This window comes from Schistocerca gregaria, chromosome 1 (genome assembly GCF_023897955.1).
Source record: "Schistocerca gregaria isolate iqSchGreg1 chromosome 1, iqSchGreg1.2, whole genome shotgun sequence".
NCBI lineage: Eukaryota > Metazoa > Arthropoda > Insecta > Orthoptera > Acrididae > Schistocerca > Schistocerca gregaria.
The window spans coordinates 733,618,777-733,641,977 of record NC_064920.1 but is presented as its reverse complement, the minus strand read 5'-3'; positions in this window follow the sequence as shown (position 1 = coordinate 733,641,977).

Below are 23,201 nucleotides of genomic sequence, written 5' to 3'. Positions count from 1 at the left end.
AGATCTGCAATCCATTATACGAAAGACTGAATATTACAAATTTGGGTCAACTGGTGCTGACGAATCACAAAAAATTGCAACAAATTCATATTAACGTCTAAGACAAGTGACTTAACTACCCGCCTGCCAATAAAAATAATAAAATTTACCTTACAATACATGGCTATGAACTGTGCTGTACCAGCGACAGACTACAACTGCACTGTAGCAACGAGCGACTGCAACAACTGCCGAGACTGCTCTGACCTGCGACTCTATTGCAGCAAAGATATTGTCTGTCGCAGGCACCGCGTGAGCAATACATGAAATTACATTTGCTCCAGCAGGGTGGTGAACCCCTTACACTGTTAAGACCTCAGGGAAACATTTCCATGGTACTAGAGAGAGCTGTAGAGAACAAAAATTGTAGAGGATGTGTTTGGAACACATCCAGCAAATAATTGAGGATGCACGTTGCAGGTGCTACTTTAAGATGAAGAGTTGGCGCAGGAAGAATTCGTGGCGGCCCACATGCAACCAGTCAGAAGACTAATGACTGTGTCAAATGAACCATAGCGATTGAACTCAGTCAACATCTGCTAATCATAACACGGTACAGAGTCTGCAAACACGGCATATCTGTGTTGAAAGTCTGTCTCCAGCTGAGTTGCAATAGCTTCTCCGAATGAGGTTGACCGCTTGCGACTGCAAGGGGAGAGTGGTATCTGTGTTCTCCAGCAATGCGGCCGGCGCAGATAAAGTCATCACGCGGCAGCCCGTGCTGAGCTGGCTGAGTGATGCGATATTGAGGACATGTGGCGCGGGGGAGGGGGCGGCCCCTCATCAATTTTCTCTGCGCTGACGTCCCTCCTGGGAGATTAATTATCACCGCAGGACCTGAGCTGCCGCGAACCCTGGACCTCTATCAGACTTCAGATAGCGTTACTGCTAGAACCGCCTGGGAAGAATAGAAGGACCGACAACGAGTCAAAGTTTTTCTAGAGGCGTTATCGACAGGACATTGTTATTTACATGTAGATGAACCTGTATACCAACAGATTTAGAGAGTGTTCGTCTGCAATGACTTACGTTTTACCGTCAGCACATTACGACAGTCCCCATCTTACGGTGCTGGCAGGAACTTAAAAAATTTGGTAAATTCCTGCTCTTTGGAATCGTATAGATTCAATAAATACGTCCTCTATATCCGGAAATTAAAATCTTCGGGTCTCCATGCACTGACAGCGAAAATCCTGTAGATATAAGAGGGACGTGGTGCACAAACTCTGATGTCATAGCCGACGACACCACTTGCAGTTTCCAATACGATTGATATCAGTTAAATTTGTGCGCCACAACGTTCACTGCAATTTATCATCACGCTTCTCAAATTAACTGCCGAATGCTTGTACCAGTGCGTTGCTGAAAAGTGACTACTTGGAAAGTAGAATGCTCAGCTAGAAAGAGACGAGGCACTAACTGGTTGGTAATAATACTGACGTACATTTGAGCTTTGATGGTGGATTGCCAAACAGCCATAAATTGAAATTGTCGGGTTGCATAATATTACAGTCATCAGACTACGAATGGCCAAGTATGTGGTGAGAAGCAAGCAAAGGTTTCCGATGTGACTATGGCCGTACGAGAGGAGTTAATTGACTTTGGACTAGAGGCATGGAACATCCCATTCCGGAAATCATTAGGGAATTCAGTATCCGGAGATCCAAAGTACCAATAGTCTCCAAGACTACCAAATTTAAGGTATTTCCTCTCACCATGGACAACGCAGTGGTCCACGGCCTTCACGTAACGACCGAGAGCAACGGCGTTGGTATTAGAGTTGTCAGTGCTAACAGACACCGTGTTTTCTTCTTATTTACACTAATGGCCATTAAAATGGCTACACAACGAAGGTGACGTGCTACAGACGCGAAATTTAACCGACAGGAAATAGATGCTGTCATATGCAAATGATTAGCTTTTCAGAGATTTCACACAAGGTTGGCGCCGGTGGCGACACTTACAACGTGCTGACAAGAGGAAAGTTTCCAACCGATTTCTCATACACAAACAGCAGTTGACCGGCGTCGCCTGGTGAAACGTTGTTGTGATGCCTCGTGTAAGGAGGAGAAATCTTACCATCACGTTTCCGACTTTGATAAAGGTCGGATTGTAGCGTATCGCAAATGCGGTTTATCGTATCGCAACATTGCTGCTCGCGTTGGTCAAGATCCAATGACTGTTAGCAGAATATGGAATCGGTGGGTTCAGGAGGGTAATACAGAACGCCGTGCTGGATCCCAACGGCCTCGTATTAATAGCAGTCGAGATTACAGGCATGTTATCTTCACGGCTGCAACGGATCGTGCAGCCACGTCTCGATCCCTAAGTCAACAGATGGGGACGTTTGCAAGATAACAACCACCTGCAAGAACAGTTCGACGACGTTTTGAAGCAGCATGGACTATCAGCTCGGAGACCACGGCTGCGGTTACCCTTGACGCTGCATCACAGAAAGGAGCGCTGGCGATGGTGTACTCAACGACGTACCTGGGTGCACGAATGGCAAAACGTCATTTTTTCGGATGAATCGAGGTTCTGATTTCAGCATCATGATGGTCGCATCCGTATTTGGCGACATCGCGGTGAACGCACATTTGAAGCGTGTAATCGTCATCCACATACTGGCGCATCATCCGGCGTGATGGTATGAGGTGCCATTGGTTACACGTCTCGGACACCTCTTGTTTGCACTGACGGCACTTTGAATAGTGGACGTTACATTTCAGATGTTTTACGACTCGTGACTCTACCCTTCATTCGATCTCTGCGAAACCCTTCATTTCAGCAGGATAATGCACGACTGCATGTTGCAGGTCCTGTACGGGCCTTCCTGGATACAGAAAATGTTCAGCTGATGCCCTGGCCATCACATTCTCCACATCTCTCACCAATTGAAAACATCTGGCCGAGCAACTGACTCGTCGCAATACGCCTGTCACTACTCTTGATGGGCAGCTGTAGCTGTACACGCCATCCAAGCTCTGTTTGACTCAATGCCCTGGCGTATCAAGGCCGTTAATACGGCCAGAGGTGGTTTTTCTGGGTACTGATTTCTCAGGATTTATTCACCCAAATTGCTTGAAAATGTAATCACATGTCAGTTCTAGTATAATATATTTATCCAATGAATAGCCGTTTATCATGTGCATTTCTTCGTGGTGTAGATATTTTAATGGCCAGTAGTGTGCTATTTGTTATCAGGTTCATCAGGTCACATAGCCACAGAAATCAATGTGGGTTATGCGACGGAAGTATCCGTTAAGACAGTAAGGCAAAATTTGGTATTAAGGGGCTGTGGCAGCAGACGAACGACGTGAGAGCCTTTGCTAACAGCACGACATCGCGTACAGCGCCTCTCCTGGGGTCGTGACCATATCGGTTGTAACCTAGACGCCTGGAAAACCGTAGCCTGGTCAGATGCGTCCCGATTTCAGTAAATAAGAACTGATGGTAGGGTTTGAGTGTGGCGCAGACCGCACGAAGCCCTCTTCCCAAGTTGTCAACAAGGCACTGGGCCAGCGGTTAATGGCTCCGTAATGGTGTGGGCTGTGTTTTCACTTAATGGACTGAGTCCTCGGTCCAATTGAAGCGATCAGTGACTGGAAATGATTATGTTCGCTTCTTGGAGACCATTTTCAGCCATCTATGGTCAACGTGTTCCCAAACAACGACGGAATTTTTATAGATGTCAGTGCTCCATGTCAGCCGTCCACCTTTGTTCGTTATTAGTTTGAAGATCATTCTGGACGATTCGAGCGAATGATTTGGCCTGCTGACATTAACCTCATCGAACTGTCATGGGACATAATCGAGTGGTCAATTCATGTACAAAATCCTGCACCGGCACCAGCATGGCTCATAACTTATGCAGCGGACTTCCAACGACTTATTGAGTCCATGACAAGTCGAGTTTCTGCACTACGCCGGGCAAAAGGAGGCCTGACGCAATATTAGGAGGTATCCCTTAGCTTCTGACACTTCAGTGTATGTACGCCTACTAACCTACGGACCTTGTTAGTTAACTAGCTAACTGTTACATGTTCCACAGATCATTTGAACGAATATCTAGAGGTATTCCTGGACTTTTGTCGCCTCAATGTATGTACGCCTCCTAACGTGTTGTCTAAGTTGGATTGTTAGTTACCTATTCACACGTTCCATGCATCGTTTGAACCAATATCTCACCAGCATTCACTTAGCTCTCATATGTACTGTCAAATACAGCACCTTAAACTTGGATATTCTTCTCCATTTCCGCATTACTGAATGCCAAACACCACTTATATCAGCTGTTTTTGCTTCCTTTGTGCACTAAATTGGCCGAAAGAGATCGCTCCATCCCACGACAGCAAAAGTAACCTACTCCAGCCCATTTTCAAGATACAAGGATGAGCACTATGGTATAAATTACAACTGACTGTCTTACAACTTAATTGGTAGGATAAAGAAATTAACTCAGGTTTGCTTCAAAAATTCGAGGTTATTATCAGTGATGGCATTCTTAATACTCACGTCCAGGTGTTACAAAATGAATATTGGACGTCGTTCTAAATTCAAAGGTGCAAATCATTTACCGAGGAAATTCCCTTAATATCTTATCGTGAATAAACAAAAGGGGAGTGACAAGGGAACAACGCCTCGGCGGCAGACGATATTCCGTCAGAACTGCTGATAGCCTTGGGAAAGCCAGCCATCACAAAATTCTTCCATCTTATGTGCAAGATGTATGAAACAAGCGAAATACCCACAGAATTCAAGAAGAATGTAGCAGCAGAGGTTGAAAATACCGCTTCAGTCGGCAATTACTTTATTTTCACACGACCAGTTTCGGACTGTTATAAACCCATCCGCAGGCGTCGTAGCTGTGCTGTGGTCACCGAGTGAAGCGTGTACTTGGCGCGGTGTGCTGCCTATGAGCGCAGAACTCCCTGCTACAATTTGTACAGAAACCGGACGGCAGGTATAAAAGTTAAGGGGCATGAAAGGGAAGCAGTGGTCGAGGGGTGAAACAGGTTTCTAGCCTATTTCTTACGCTATTAAACCTGCACGCTGAACAAGCAGTAAAGGAAACCAAAGAAAAATTTGGAGTTGGAATTACGGTTTGGGAAGAAGAAATGAAAAGTTTAAGGTTTGCTGATGACATTGTAATTCTGTGAGAGACAGTAAAGGATCTGGAAGAACACTTGAACGGAATGGACAGTGTCTTGAAAGGAGAATGTAAGATGAACATCAACAAAAGCGAAACCAGGATAATGAAATGTAGTCGAATTAAATCAGGTGATGCTAAGGGAATTATGTTAGGAAACGAGACACTTAACGTAGTAAAGTACTAGACGAGTTTCGCAGCAAAATAACTGATGACCGCAGAAGTAGAAAGGCTATAAAATGTAGACAGGTAGTGACAAAATATGCATTTCTGAAGAAGAGAGATTTTAAGTCTTTCTGAAGGTATTTGTCTGGAGTGTAGCCATTTATGCAGGTGAAAAATGGACGATACAAAGTTTAGAGAAGAAGACTATAGAAGCTTCCGAAATCTTGTGCTAAAGAAGACTACTGAAGATTAGATGGATAGATGACATAACTAATGAGAAGTAACTGTATAAATTGGTGAGACAAGAAATGTGTAGCACAATTTGACCAAAAGAAGGGATCGGTTGATAGGATACTTTCTCAACATCAAGGGATCACCAGTCTAGTATTTTAGGGAAGTGTGTGTGTGGGGGGAGGTGGGGGGTGTAAAAATCGTAGAGAGAGACCAACAGATGAATACTGTAAGCTGATTCAGAAATGTTTGGTTGCGGTACTTACGTGGAGGTGAAGAGGCTCGAACAGCATAGAGTAGCATGGAGAAGTGCAACAAACCAATCTTCGGGCCGAAGAACACAACAACAGAGAGGTGTACTGTTGGAAAGGTAGTCAGATTCACAAGTAGATCACATGACAATCGGATTTTTGTATTTTTTGGATTTATGATGTTTGAAGTTCAGAACTGAAATGTCAGTTTCCCAAAGCTGTACGATGCAACTCTAAAATATTCTCGAGAACATCGGCTTTGAAATTATTCAATATCCTAAGGCAAGACTGAAATTTTAATGGGCTGAGTGATTCTGTGGTACAGTACTTGCCCGTCATGTGGGTGGCATAGGTTCGATTCCCAACTGCGATAAATTTTTAAACAAATGTGTGTGTTCAAAAAATGGTTCAAATGGCTCTGAGCACTATGGGACTTAACTTCTGAGGTCATCAGTACCCTAGAACTGAGAACTACTTAAACCTAACTAACCTAAGAACATCACACACATCCATGCCCCAGGCCGGATTCGAACCGGCGACCGTAGCCGGTTCCAGATTGCAGCGCCTAGAACCGCTAGGCAACTCTGGCCGGCGAGGTGCGTGTTCCTCGTGCTCTTCCTTGCAGAGTGAAATACAGGAACATAAAAAAATTAATTTATAATGTTTCTTTTTAATTTAAACTCTCTTTATTGATGAGTCTTTTATAAAATACCGCTAATTAAGAACTTATATTTGCAAAGAAAACTGGATATTTTGAGCAATTTCTGATTATAAATAAGAAGACTTGCATTTTCATAAAATTGACAATTAGATATGTGTTATTTACAATGTATTTGATGAATTTTATATTTAAATGACATAGCCATTCGAACTGAATGGAAAAAGCAAGAAAAAATAGCGGTCGAAACGAGACTCGGACCCGCCCGAAGCGGATTACGAGTCTCGGGAACTACTGCATTTTTCCCGCTTTACGGAAATGCTCTTGGAACGTGCTCTTACGTTAAAAAAACTTGGATTGTCTGAAACCGAACTCATGACCCCTACACAGCATAATAACATTCTACCACAGAGCCATACTACCTGGCGAGGTCCGGAGCCGCGCGACTGCTACGGTCGTGCGGTGGCGTTCTCGCTTCCCACGCCCGGGTTCTCGGGTTCGATTCCCGGCGGGATCAGGGATTTTCTCTGCCTCGGGATGGCTGGGTGTTGTGTGCTGTCCTTACGTTAGTTAGGTTTAAGTAGTTCTAAGTTCTAGGGGACTGATGACCACAGATGTTAAGTCCCATAGTACTCAGAGCCATTTTTTTGCCTGGCGAGGAAGTGACCTTACCTCAAGGTATTACAGATCCTCGGAAAACTTCAAAATCGATTTTCTCGGGAGTTTTTGAGAGTTGCATGTAACTGCAAAGGGTGGTTAGTATTGGAGTTCTTAGCATCACGTTCCACATAAAATACAAAAAGTACAAAAAACACAAAAATACGATTTCTGTCGGGTGTGCTTGTGAGACTGGGACTGACGTGACCCGTTCCGCGGTCAGACCTGTAGCAGACGACCTGACGGACACGAGCGGCGCCCCCATTGCGGGCGCCCGGCGCCAGAGTTCAGGAGGAGCCGAGGTGGCCGGAAGCCGCCGCGTCTGATTACTGCCAGCGCCGCCCTCCGTTTCCGGTCGGAATCCAATTTGTGGGAGAAGCCGGAGCGCCGGCATTAAAAGAAGGGAACGGAGAGTGGGAAAAAGCCGGCAGCCAACTTTCTGTTGACTCCTCCTCCTTATTCCATCCACTTCATCGCGGCGTAGGTACCACCACCTCGGGCCTCCGCTAGGGCCTTCCCAACTCCTCTTTAAGCCCTCTGGTCGGCGCTCAGGAGGGGGTGTATAACTCTCCAGAATGTCTTACGTACCGCAGCAATAGAAACCATTTTAATATCGTTGAAAGTGTTACCCGCGGAAGGTAATGAATATTTCATGATATGCGTATCCGCACGGGCGAGCGCTGGCGTGCGCGTCTTCATCCCCCTCTGTGTGTGTGTGTGTGTGTGTGTGTGTGTCTTCGCAACGTTCCTTCCCGTGCCATGCATGCTTATTGCCGGCTGGAATGAGTGTAGGCTTTACCCGCTCGGCACCGTCGGCTGGCTCTCCCCTCACCCCTCCACCTCTTCCCCCCCCACACACACAGAGAGGAAAAGAAGCCCCCATATATAGGAGTTGCGATCGGGAAGGGATTTGCATGTAAGGACTTGATGACGCCCCCGCCCCACCCCAGAAAGGGCCATTCTCATCCAATCTCGAGGAAACGGGCACGGTCGGGCGGTCGACGCAAAGCCCGGCCCCCAGCCCCGACACCGCCCTCCGCCCCCATCACCGCCCTCGGTGCCCGCTTTCCTTTCCCCTGGCGGGGCGATTGGTTGGCGGTAGTGTGTGCTCGCCAGCTACACAGAGGCCGGGCCATCAATATCGGCAGACCCTGGGCCGCATTACCATAGCTATATCTCACGCGGTCTCGGCGCAGCGCAGCGCACCTGATTGTCGGCGGTCTGCGGTCGCAGTGGGCGGGCTCTGCCCCCCAGCCGCTGCCTCCTCTACAAAGTGACGCTGCCCGTATTAAAAAGGGACCCATCTCCTCAGTTCCAGTCAAACAGTCACTTTAGGGGCACGCTCTGCAGTCAAACAAAGACGTTCTACTAAGACTGAAATTAGTAATTTACCTATACACATGCAGGATTTTTATAGAGGGTTATTACCACTGACTGAAATTGTCTTCCCAATTTTGTGTACCCGATTTGTTTTGGGCGGTTTTGTACCTCAATCGGTAAAAACAGAACCCTTATAGGATTACACTGATCATCGTCTGTCTGTGTGTCAGCCCGACTTTTTAAAACATTTTTCTCAGGAACATGTAGTCGTATCAAGTTCAAATTTAAGCCTCATATTGAAGTCTGTGATCCCTTGGCGATGTAAAAAGTGAAGCTTTTAAGTCAGTGCAGTCAAAAGATACGGTCATTTACGTCACACATTTTGATACTCGGAAAACGCTGGCTACGGTGGCCAAGCGGTTTTAGGCGCTTCAGTCCAAAACCGCGTGACTGTTACGGTCGCAGGTTTGAATCCTGCCTTGGGCATGGATGTGTGTGATGTCCTTAGGTTAGTTAGGTTCACGTCGTTCTAAGTTCTACGAGACTGATGACCTCAGATGTTAAGTCCCATAGTGCTCAGAACCATTTGAACCATCAAAACCTACATCGTACCTCCAGTTGACACGGAACCATGAAATTTGGCAGGAAACATTGTTTCGCAGTAAAACTAAAGGAAAGAATCCTAAAACTGTTACTTTTTAAATATATTACACAAAAAACTTTTCTCGTCTCTTTAAATCCCTTTTTTCAGAAAAGGGTTGACATATCAAGTTGAAATTGATGTCACACGCTAAGGTCTAAGGCCTCTTGGCAGCGTAATAAATGTAAGGTTCTAAGTTAATATAATCAAAACATACTGCTATTTATATCACATATTTTGATACTCGCAAACTCACTCATCAAACCCTATAGGGTACTTTTCTGTGCCCTAGATTTATGGAATTTGGCAAGAAGCAAGGTTTCACAGAACGAATGAAGGAAGACATCTGAAAATCGTTGAGTTGTGATTATCTCACATGAAAAAAGGTCTTTTTCTCATTTGTTATCGAATTGTCTGTTCGCCTGTTAAGACCACTTTTCCTCAGGAACGAGTAGACGTACTAATTTGAAATCTGTGTCACGTATGTGGGCCTATGGTCCCTTGTCGGTGTAAGAAACATAAAATGTTCAAGTTAATGTAACCAAACGATTCTGCCATTTATGTCCATATTATGATACTCTCTAACTTACTCGTCAAAATTTACAGCGTATCTCCCGTTGACCTAGAATCATGAATAGTGGTCAGAGGCAAGGTTTCACAATACAGCTAAAGGGGAATAAACCGGAAAATTGTTACTTGTGATGAAATTACACGAAAAATATTTTTTCTTTGACATTTGTTATCCGTTTTCAAACTTAAAATTAAAACGTTGCCTGAAGACTCGAAATTTCCGGGATCAATATCTTACCAGTGTCAATGCCGATAACAGCCGAAATTGTCGATGTTATCGATTCCCGGAATGCATGACTTGTTAACGTACATAATTAAGTTTGTACGGAACCCTCGGAGCGTGAGTCCTGCTCCCACCTGGCCACTTTTTTACTCTTCTGGCTATTAAAATTACAACACAATCAAGACAGCAAGCAAAAAAATGTGAAATTGCCATGATGCGCGCTAAATCATTAGATATATAAATGATCAACACTTCAGGTTACAGCAACGCACATTCTATGAGATTATCTGTTACTCATTTGGCATTCCCTTTTGAATGTTTGTTTTTTTGAGAAGTTCGTTTTACGCCCGGTATGTCGCGTTCCAAACGTAAGTTCAGGAAGGGTTCAGGAAGAAGAGAAATGATTGGTTAACCTAAGTGAGATGGAGTCTTGACCTGACTATGTAGTTGAAAGTCCATAATTAAGAAGGATATGTCTTCGAATAAGTACTAAAATTCCAAACCCTATGAGTGTTTTAAAGCTTCTGACTCTATTAAGAAAACAGTATCAATACCCCATATACTTGCTTTAGAGGAACTGACTCACGAGGAGACCGAGTCTTTACACAGAGACAGTTACTAACTAGCACCACTCCGTCTACTTAAAATGGAGCTGTCATAACTGAGTCGTAACCACGACATGACACGCTGAAGTCCCTAGCTGAATGTCTACGATGCCATCAGCAGCACTGCAACTATTGCAGATAGCTCTGCTTAGCCATACCCGACCACTCTCTTCGGCTGTCTCTACTGATGTAAGTACAACTTCCTAATCTGACTGCAGTAGACCTCTCCGAGCATCCTGCTGCCGAGTTTTATTCAGTTTTCCCCTTCGGCCTGTTCAGTCTACGACAGGGCCTGTTGTCAAAGGGCCCTAACGATCTCATTGGCTCTAATTCTGCACTATTCTTCGGAGGCTGAGTGGAGGGAAGGAGGCGTCTCTCGTTAAATCATATCTTAGACTTGCCATAGGCTCTTCATGAGGTACAGATACTACTTCCAAAGACTCGTTCCATTATCTCTCTCTTATACTTGCTCCTTGTCTGCAGTTAGATCACTCTTCTTTTTACAGCTTGTAGTGTTGAAGCTGTACGCGAAATTCGCTGCCCTGGCGCCCGTGGCGTTTAGGAGCCTCTGACGTTTCATATAACCGCTCTCCGAGGTCTGGCTCTTGCCATGCACAGGCGACCAGCATCTCTTGTCTCGTAACTTCCCTTTCTTATGTTTAGAGCTAACGAGCATTATTTTCCGAGGGTACTACAGGTGTAAGGAGGAAAAGCATTACCTGCATCTGTCAGAATTCGACAGCGACAGGATGAGACACACAAGATTGCAGTGTGAATAAGTATTCAGAGGACAGCAGTATTTTTCATTTGGCCGCACAGGATCGTGCAGCCACGTCACGTATCCACACGGAGAGTGCGAGGGCAGCAGGAGTGCCGAGGACTATCAGTATGTCGATGGTTGTTGTGGCTTCTATTGACGCGGAAATAGTGACAACACAGACACAGGATTTTCAGCTCATTATCTTTTCAAATATCCCGGTTATGCGTACAGCATCATGTTTGAAGAACCCGTGTGTGGAGACTTCAAGGAGAACGTAGCAATGTCTTGATAATGTGGGGTGCCACTGCGTACACAACAAGATACACTCTGCTTCGCAGAGCCTGTAACATGGACAACAGACTTCATGTTTCTGACATTTTAAGAACGATAGCTGTGTCGCAGATTAGAGGACTTCCTCACATTATCTTTCAAACGCAAGGCCACATGTTGCGCCAGCTGTCCTGTCCTACACTGACACAGATGGCGTTGCACTCTTGCTCTCTACAGTACGTTCAACGCTTCTGTCACCCACTGAAAACTTCTGATCGTGGTCTGCTGAAAGACTGGTGCGTCACCACTACCCAACTACGCTAAAATAAAATCGACGCAGTATCAAGAAATTATCCGAATGACACAGAAATCGGTAGATGATGCATACCAATACAGGCAAAGAAAAGATTACGATTTCGGAAAAATTGGATGATTTATTCAAGAGAAAGAGCTTCACTAACTGAGCAAGTCAATAATGTGTTGTTCCACCTCTGATCCTTATGCAAGCATTTATTTGGCTTGGTAATGATTGTTAGAGTCATTCGATTTACTCATGAGATATATCGTGCTACATTCTGTCCAATTGGGGAGTTAGATCGTCAAAATCCGGAGCTGGTTGGAGGGCACTGCCCGTAATACTCCAAAAACTATGAGATGGGGAGAGTTTCGTCGACCTTGTTGGCAAAGTCAATCATATACAACCGCTCGCTCACCGATAGATCTGCACCTATAGATTGGAAAATTGCGCAGGTCACACCAGTGTTTAAGAAGGTTAGTAGGAGTAATCCATCGAACTACAGAGCTATATCATTGACGTCTGTTTGCAGTAGGGTTTCGGAGCATATACTGTACTCAAACATTATGAATCACCCCGAAGGGAACGATCTATGTATACGTAATCAGCATGGTTTCAGAAAACATCGTTCTTGTGCAACGCAGCTAGCTCTTTATTCGCACGAAGTAATGGCCGCTATTGACAGGGGACCTCAAGTTGATTCCGTATTTCTAGATTTCCGAAAAGCTTTTGACACCGTTCCTCACAAGCGACTTCTAATCAAGCTGCGGGCCTATGGGGTATCGTCTCAGTTGTGCGACTGCATTCGTGATTTTCTGTCAGGAAGGTCGCAGTTTGTAGTAATAGATGGCAAATTATCGAGTAAAACTGAAGTAATATCAGGTGTTCCCCAGGGAAGCGTCCTGGGATCTCTGCTGTTCCTGAGGAATATAAATGACCTGGGTGACAATCTGAGCAGTTCTCTTAGGTTGCTCGCAGATGATGCTGTAATTTACCGTCTAGTAATGTCATTCGGAGACCAGTATCAGTTGCAAAGCGATTTAGAAAAGATTGCTGTAGGGTGTGGCAGGTGGCAGTTGACGCTAAATAATGAAAAGTGTGAGGTGATCCACATGAGTTCCAAAAGAAATCCGTTGGAATTCGATTACTCGATAAATAGTACAATGCTCAAGGCTGTAAATTCAACTAAGTATCTGGGTGTTAAAATTACGGACAACTTAAGTTAGAAAGACCACATAGATAATATTGTGGGGAAGGCGAGCCAAAGGTTGCGTTTCATCGGCAGGTCACTTAGAAGATGCAACAAGTCCGCTAAAGAGACAGCTTACACTACACTCGTTTGTCCTTTGTCAGAATATGGCTGCGCGGTGTGGGATCCTTACCAGGTGGGATTGACAGAGGACATAGAAAGGGTGCAAAAAAGGGCAGCTCGTTTTGTATTATCACGTAATAGGGGAGAGTGTGGCAGATATGATACGCCAGTTGGGTTGGAAGTCATTAAAGCAAAGACGTTTTTCGTACGGCGAGATCAATTTAGGAAATTTCAGTCACCAACTTTCTCTTCCGAATGCGAAAATATTTTGTTGAGCCCAACCTACATAGGTAGGAATGATCATCAAAATAAAATAAGAGAAATTAGAGTTCGAACAGAAAGGTTTATGTGTTCGTTTTTCCCGCGCGCTGTTCGGGAGTGGAATGGTAGAGAAATAGTATGATGGTGGTTCGATGAACCCTCTGCCAAGCACTTAATTGTGATTTGCCGAGTAATCATGTAGCTGTAGATGTTGATGGAGATGTTGATGTAGATGTAGATGAAAGTAGGGTTTGCCACGAAGACAAGCAGCAGGAACTAACTCCGTGTGCGGGTGGGCATTATCTTGCTGCAATATAAGCCCATGCTGGCTTGCCATGAAAGATAAACGGGTGTACAATATCGCCAACGTACCGCCGTGCTGTAAGGTTGTCGCAGATGACAACCGAAGGGGTGCTGCCATGAAAAGAAATGACACACCTACTTATCGGTCTGTATTGGTATCTCAGCAATGTCCAGGGCTTATCCAGGCACGGTTTCGCTGGTTATTGGGGCTCAGTTCGAAGTGGGACTCATCACTGAAGACAATTCTACGCCAGTAAATGAGATTCCATGCCGAATGTGCCCGACACCACTGCAAACGGATTTCTTGGTGTACAGAGGCCAATGGTAGTTGGCGTAAGGAGTGTCTTGAGCTCTGCCATGTTTCTGTGAATGAATCAACAATTGCACATCGGATCGATGATGCTGATGGATCTGGGGATCTGAGTGCCTCTCTGACGATTGCTCTGTCCTCACGTTCTGCCGTCTCTCTATGTCGACCGGTTCCGTCTTGGCGCTGTGTTCGGCCACGATTCACCCATTCCTGCCAACATGCGCAATAGTGACATCACTCCTACTGAGGCTTCAATCGGTTTCTTTGAGCCCAAATTGATGTTGTCTCTCAAACGCGGATATCTGCATATGTTGCACAAGCGCGTGTCTGACAGGCATATTTACTTTAAGGCCGGGTACACAGAATGAAGTTCGCAAAGACTTTATGCCCCAGCGTCGACATATCCTTGCCAGCAGCGTGATGAAATTGCGCTGCAGTGTCACACATTCATGCATCGGCTGCGAAAGGTTCAAGTTATGAATTTTCCGTAGATACCTGCATTAGCATCAGGTCGTGACCAGTTTGCAAAACTCCTTAGTGGAGCGCCGTTTATTTCTTTTTTTTTTTTTCGTCTTTAAGTGCGTTATGATTGATTAACTCTGGTATATAGCTGAAGTACAACGGAATGGCGTAGCTGCAGGATTAGAACCATTGTTGCTGCTAGATGGTTCAAATAGTTCTAAGCACTATGGGACCTAACATCTTAGGTCATCAGTCCCCTATACTTAGAACTACTTAAACCTAACTAACCTAAGGGCATCACACACATCCATGCCCGAGGCAAGATTCGAACCTGGGACCATAGCAGGCTCGCGGTTCCGGACTGAAGCGCCTAGAACCGCTAGGCCACAGCGGCCGGTTCTTGCTGCTAGAGGTGACGGCAATTCTGTGTACTAAATATCTTACCCTCCACACTGTTAGAATCAATTATTTTTTCCTCTTGTACTGTATACCCAATAAAATTGAAATTTCTTTGCTTTCTGTCCTTCCCGGTGCTTGCAGCTTTGATGGCCATCAGTGTTCCTTTTTTAATATTTTTATAATGTTGCAGATTTGTGAGCCAAACTCAGAACCGAATTTTTGTATTACAAGTGCTCAGCGTGCTCTTTTTGCATCATTATAATTATATATATAGTCTGTAATCAATTTGCTGTATACGTTACATTTGTAGTGTTCCACAGATACAATAGAAAGTGTCTCTGAGATGTGAAAAAAACGTGTAAGGTGTACGTTTTACTTAAGTGCCATACAATAAAATATCATCGCGAAAGTTTATTGTATTATTGTGCTAACACGAGTTATAAAGTAATCTAACACATTAGATTAAAGATACATGTGAAGATTTTCTTCACTTTAGCAGAAGCGGCTACTATACAGGAAGAAGTTCTTCAATTCTGACAAACTCCGTCTTATTCCTAGAAGACATCTCATACGCTATGGTATGTAAGGTTACAAGTTTGGCAGAACGTTCTGAAAGCAACACCAGATATAACTCTTAGAGCATGCTTCTATATTTTGGAAATAATATTGCTGAAAGTACGTTCTACAAGATATTACTGACTAAAATACTAAGAATAAACTAGTTTCTCCATTTGTAAATCACCTGTTGCAGTTGTCACGCTCACTGCAAACGAAGGTGAGCTAAAGCGTATCATTAATTGTAGACAGTGGTTCATCGCCTTCTGCTCATGCCCAACTGTTCGAAGGAACTGTTGATACGAGCTCTTTGCTCTAATATATGCGCTGGCATAGAAGAGAAAGGTAAGGTTGACAGAGGAAAGAAGAGTCAGTTTACAGAGTGATTACGGATTACAGAAAAGTTTGACAAAGGTGTGTTTCCATCAACTCTAAACATAAGTACGTGGTCCTACTATCAGACAGGAGAGATTGGACTTTTCACCCTAATATTAGATGCACTCGAAGTACACCCAGCGCAAAATCTCATTGTCGTCGAGGATCAGTCGTACAGTCTCTAGGTTCTAATATTTGTATCTTTTTCTTGATACAACTTCGTGTCAATAAAAGAAGTGTTGACCGATCTCGAAGCGGACTGACTAGCGACAGAAGGACCGAGAGACTTGGAACAGGGGTAAGGTGCTGCACTGGCATTCGGGAGGATGACGGTTCAGATCTCTGACCAATCGTTTACGTATAGGTTTCCTTCGGTTTCCGTAAATCAGCTAAGGCAAATGCCACTGTGGTTCCTTTGAAACGAGCTGACTTCCTTCCCATCTTTCCCTAACGTTGACCCTGCCTCGTCTTTAATGACTCGTCGTAGATAGGGCGTTAATCCCTAATATCTCCTCCTGTATAATTATGTGAATGCGTGGAGTCCGTTCATTCAGACATGTCCTGAAGAACAGACACCACCAATTCGCATAATTTGATAGGCCTTGCTGGGTCAATTGATCAACCATTTTCATTGCGCATGTACAAATAAGTCCGACCTCCTGTGGGAATCTTAGAGAGCGAATATGGAGGGAATGTACAGGGACTGAGGACAGGTGGCACTCGATGGGAGTGTGGGTCGGCCGCGATGCGTGCCGAGATCTGAAAAAATACAAGTCTTTGTGAAGTAGATATCACTTTTCGCATTAATTAATTAGTATGGAAAAAGAACCTAAAAAACAGCAGTTCGTTCGCCTTTATTAGGTGTTCTTCTTTGGAAAATACCTGAAACTGAATTTTCAGGGAAGTTAGTTTTTTACGTTTGTGAACTGAGGCTTAGATCACCCACATTGATTTTCAAAAGCCGGCGCCTCTGAAGCGATGATTTGTTCCTAAAAACATCCATCACATTCGGCAATGGGCAAAATATTATCATAAAACGCCTAGTTCCTTGCAGCAATATTAGAATATCGTTGTGTACGGTGCAAACCGTGCGGAAATCACTGCAGTCATAGAATCTGTTCCTCTGTTGGCGTTGATTCGAGGCATTGTTTCCCATGGGCTCAGTAGGTCCCAATGGTAGTTTACATACCCATTGAAATAGAACAACGCCGGCGCTTTGCACGTCTTCAGAAATAAATGAAACTGTTGCCTTCTTGTGGTCCTTGTCCACAGCTTCTTTTCGCTTCTAAGAGAGCGAGTAGTAGTAATGATTGTTACAGATTGAAGCTTATTAAATGTTTTTGCGTGCAAACGTACTTTTATATCAGTCTCAAACTATATCCATAGTCTACAGTGAGTAGTCACTGTTTCTCCAATCATCACTTATCAAAGCTACAGGTTCAGCATCAACCACGCATCAAGGCAGCAAAATAAAAATATATCCTTCCACTCCCGTAAATGAGTCGTTTATTTAAGAAACAATAGTGCATCATACCATTCGACACAAACAAGGAAAATATAAATCGCAGCTGGAAGGTATTGATAGTGTAATAACAGCAAAATATGGCCCGTATGCTCAAATGATGATCGGCGCGACGGTAAGCCATTTTCTTAGTTTCATACCCTCCTGCAGGTCCGTTCGTTTCTGTTAGGTGGTTTCGGAAAACATGTTTCCTTCTTTGATTACCGTAACCCATGTCATTCAGATTTACAGCGTTCGACTACACCAGTGGTTCCTTCGTTGGTGTCTTTCAGATAATGAAAGGGGCAGGCTACACCTGGCGACTATCCCTGAATCGGTTCAACTACACGCCCATCATGGAGAGCAGTTCGCTGTTAGCAGGCTGGTCTTCTTGCAGCTCCAGCACGGAAGTTTTCACTACTTGCTGCTACAACTGGAGTCGGGGATAGTGCTATTTCAGCAGTGTGGTAGATCTTCTCAATGGCTTGAAAAAGCCTGTCATGATGTCATTGAAGTCTGGCTTAGCATGGGTGTAGCTCCTCAGTGTGCGTCGCTGCGGGGATAGTCAATGCCACGCCTAATATTCGTAGTATGTGTGGCTCCACATGCTACTGTAAAAAACAGGACCTCGCTGCAGTGGGTAAACGCCAGGACTTTCTCCCCTGTGTTGTCACGTTTTGCCGAACTGGATATATGGATAACAGCTTTCATGTCCTTAATACGGCCGGCGTAATAAACCACAGAGTATTACTTGATCAGAAATATTATGATTGTCACCACTATTAGAAATTAAAGAAAGATCGGAGGCTCACTACTCCACTATAATATAATCATATTCAGATTAAAGTAAACAGATATGTTAATATCTTCAGTTACGTAAAGAAGTGCTGGCTGGCACCTTCTGGAGCTTCAGTACCCACGGAAACTTCTACAAACCTCTGCTAAATTGCTGGTCTACTTGGTCTGGAGGCTAATTATACCAGCTGCGGAAGCGTTATTTGTTACCTAGAAATCCAGAAAAAGACTGAGCCTGATTCTACTTTCCTGGGCCTATAAGAACCTTCTGTTCCCGAGAGAAACAGACGAGCGACCAAAGAGGTACCATCTTTTGCGACCGCCCGAAGTATGTCTTAGTAGAAAAGACCATTCTGGTATGTTTGGTTGCAAGGCTCTTACAGTTTATTTACTACCAACTTGCAAGTGTTCCCTGAATATAAGATCGGCTTTTATCACATGAAGACTTGGTTTTAATGGAAACTGCCATATCAGCAATAGTTTGTAAAGTATTCATGCCATTATGTATCGATTTGCAAAAATCGAGGGAAAAGTACTCTTACACTTGGCTACCACGTTTGTATTAATATCTTTTCTCGGTCGCCATCGAAACATACATACAATTAACATTCCGATTTCGCACTCATTAATTAATACGTCTTTATTTTTAATTTTTAGCCTGAAAGGAGTCTCTGGTTTAATTCTATGTAACTACGAAATATAACTCTGATATCTCCAACCCTTGAGGGTAGGGTATTGCTCTGTGTGGTCCTCGCAGGTTTACGTATATAAATGTTTCGTATAGTGAGGAGTTTGAGCAATGTAATAAACTTCTGTTGTTACTCTTCAGTAGTGGTTCCTTGCTATACAACAGTCATGACATCAACGTAAATGAACTGCCTGATTTAGGTATGGAATGGTTGATCGTCGATGCAGATGTCGTGAAGTGCGGTGTTCATCAGTGATTGTCCCTGTTTGGTTTCCTAGATCACAGGAACATAAAAGCAAATGTCAACAAGGTGGCTTGTAATGAAACATATTTACAATTTGGATTGCTTTATAGAACTCAAACAGTTCGTTACAGGAGATATTGAGGTGTGATTATACTTATGGAATTTGAAGTCCGTCTTCCGCTCATATAAGGAAGTGTAGTGTACTTGCACATTTTGTAGGTATTTCCAGGTTTGGCGCTGCTGCTATTTATCCACTCTCACATTGATTTGCATTACTATACTTTTTTGACGTGAAATAGGTCTCAAACAATCAACTCCATTATTTTTTGCGTACATCTGGCTAAACGGGTCTTTACAAGTTTCTGTGTATGTGGCTTCTTTTCCCGTTTCGTCTACTGGTTCGGCATTTTAATATGAGCTGAAGCAATGTTTCTGGTGGCTGGTGGGGTCCACCACTACATCTCTGACGTAATCCGTGTACTCCATCAGGCTGAGTAAATCGATGTTCGTGTGTGAGAACGTGCTGTAACTGTTTGCGTAGCGTGTATCTGAGACGAGACATTGGTACCAGCCCGGTATTCACCTAGTTGAATGTGGAAAACTATAAGATCAAATCGGAGACCGCTGACTGACCTGCACTTTTCCCATCTTGTTCGCTACTGTTCTCGTTATTTGGTCTGGGCGGACGTCACATGACCACCCTTCAAGTTCATCGTTGAATATTTCACTGAGGTTTTTTTTTTATTACGTAGGGCAGGAGACCCTGTAACCGGACATGTTGAGCTACCGTGCCAATCTCTCGTAGTTAACCAGGTGAGGCGGATTCGATGTGGGACAGGTTCTCCACCTTGCATTCCTGCAGCTGCACTTTAACCAGCTCGATTGTCTGGGAGGATCATTCCACATGGGTAGCGATGCCAACTTAACTGCTGGTTTTGTTGTTCATTAGATCTGGGAATGTTCTCTTCATCTGCGGTTTATCGTACTACAGTTTCTCATGTGAGTGAAAATCATATATGAAATATAGCAAGTAAAATCACCCTTCAAAATCTTCTGTAACGAGAGGCTTTTAGATTTAGAAAGCATGGAAAATCTATACAAATAATAAAACTGTAAAATTGTGTGTATGTCTGTTAGAACACGCTTCACCAAAACTGCTACACGAATTTTCACGGGACTTTCGCAAGTAACTCGGGCACAGCTTTGAGCACCGAATAGGCTTCATGCAATCTAAATCGGATCATGGAAAAAAGGTACTGTGTTACCTAAAACCGTCATGTTGGCCTGTTTGTCTGTCTGAACAAGAGAAAAAAATGAATGGTGTCTGCAGATGTAATAAGACGACTACGAAATCTTTCAGTGGAGCTCGTAAACCTTCAACTAGGTCACTGTCCGCAATTCAGTGCGAGAAATTTGTGTTTGTCTGAGCACACTAATCTCCAAAACTACCAGATAAATTCTCGTGGGGTTTTTACAGGTAACATGAGCACAGATTGGGGCACCGTAAAGGCTTGATTTCATCAAAGTCTGAATATGGGAAAGAAGATACCCATAGATATTAGAAAAATTCATGTACGATATGTGGTTATGTTCCACATCTCGTCCCAAATCACTGGGACGATTTCAAACAAACTTAAACATATTTCGAACACTGTCTGGAAACAATCACTCAGGCCATTCGAACCACCAACCTATCAAAAGGATGGGGTGGGGGTGGAAGACAAGTGTAGACCACGATGTGCAAATGGCTAGATTTCATTCATTCAGTATTTGAGAACGACACCACATAGTGACTTACAACAAACTTTACACTTAACTTCATAACTTTACGAAACTTTTCTCGTTAGCAGTTCCCACAAAGTAATGAAAGGAAATATGTTTATCACTTACTAAATTTTCCCTGTTCGTGCAGTAGGACTGAACATCAGACATGACGATTCAATTTATTACTTCTTTCCTACTAGTTGCATACAAGACACGTTTGCCTTATGTATCCTGCTGAATAAACATACAAAGTTCTATCCCTGTACGACACATAGTGCAGGATACATGGCGTCATAAACACTGAGATGCGTGGAAAACTGCCACATCGTGTTTGACGTTAAATATATTACTTCTTTGCTACTAACTCTGTTTGCAAACACATGCCGCAGACAGTATCCACATACACTGCTGAATGACTGTACAAAATTATGTCATTTCACGATACGCATTGCGTGACATATGATGCCAGGTACACTGAGATGCGTGGAAAACTGCCTCATCGATCATTTGCTACTACCTCTATTCGCAACACACTCATCAGACAGTATCCACATATGCCGCTGAATCTACCTACAAAATTATATCACTGTACGATGCTATTTCAGGAGATATGGCGTCATAAACACTGAGATGCGTGAAGGCGAAGCTGCAGGACGAAATTCCTTGGACACAGGAGTGAAACATGTGTATAAATATCTATTTCCATGAAATTTGATATGGACATAGCTTGAATCCTGAGGAACACCACAGCCCACTTTAGAAAGTGTGTAGTACAAGATAGTTATTGAGTTTTTAGTTTATGTGTCTACGTGACACTATTTCAGGTTGTGAATACAGTGCTGATGTTCAATCCACGCTTTCCACACTACTTGTTGCATCGTGCAGGCGTTGTACACTGTATAGCAACTTCAGTAGCGCGATGCATGCCCCACCACACGCTCTGCTCAGCAGGGACGCTGCACATGGCAGCGCATCATGGGTTGCGACAGCTTGGGTAGCGGAAGAATGGGGCGCACATCACGAGCTATGCTTACCTAAACAAGCACACACGAGAGCAGCTGACGTTATTGCACATACGGCAGCTTACTTACCCTCCATCACTCCTCACAACAAAACTAGTGTGATGTGGTTGCAGCACAGGGAAAAGGCTAGTTGTAAATATGTTTTAGAGCAGACCACTGATGACGTTTTATATCAATAGAACGAAACGCATTTGGTTACAAAATATGCACTCTATTGCAGTTGTAGAGGAGGATTTAAAATAAAAAAGTAAAGTCTATATGGCACACCCAACATGACTGCGATGCTGGCTTGACTGTAGGTAGAGAACAGCTTTTCTTCGCTGTGGCACTAAGAGGGAGCGGGTCACGAGCCCAGCGCTCCTGCGGCCTTTTTTTCTTTGTAATAATCCCCGGTACCCATTAGATCGCAGGATGACTTGGAGTCGTGCTGGAGTGGTTGCAATGAGGAAAAATTACGGCTTGTATCTGGGGTTGAATCCGAGACCTTCTGGGCTGGAGTCTAGTGCTCTGCCCACTAGACCATCGCGGCCACTTCAGTGGACTTAAAGTTCCTGGTAACTGTGAAGCAATTACGAACACTATGGTCATATGAACAGTGAATTAACTGGACTGTAAATAAAGACAGTAAGTAACTTATTCTTGATCACCGATCTTGGTTTCCCAGGTCTCAGAGTCATGTAGACAGGTGTTTAGCAATGTCAAGCTTCCACGGACTTTTCTACATCTACATCCATATTCCGCAAGCCACCTCACGGTGTGTGGCGGAGGGTACCTTGAGTACCTCTATCGGTTCTTCCTTCTATTCCAGTTTCGTATTGTTCGTGGAAAGAAGGATTGTCGATATGCCTCTGTGTGGGCTCTAATCTCTCTAATTTTATCCTCATGGTCTCTTCGCGAGATATAAGTAGGAGGGAGCAATATTCTGCTTGACTCCTCGGTGCAGGTATGTTCTCGAACCTTCAACAAGAGCCCGTACCGAGCTACTGAGCGTCTCTCCTGCAGAGTCTTCCACTGGAGTTTATCTATCATCTCCGTAACGCTTTCGCGATTACTGAATGATCCTGTAAGGAAGAGCGCTGCTCTTCGTTGGACCTCTATCTCTTCTGTCAACCCCACCTGGTACGGATCCCGCGCTGCTGAGCAGCATTCAAGCAGTGGGCGAACAGGCGTACTGTAACCTACTTCCTTTGTTTTCGGATTCCATTTCCTTTGGATTCTTGCAATGAATCTCAGTCTGGCATCTGATTTACCGACGATCAACTATATATGATCATTCCATTTTAAATCACTCCTAATGCTTACTCCCAGATAATTTATGGAATTAACTGTTTCCAGTTGCTGACCTGCTATATTGTAGCTAAATGATAAGGGACCTTT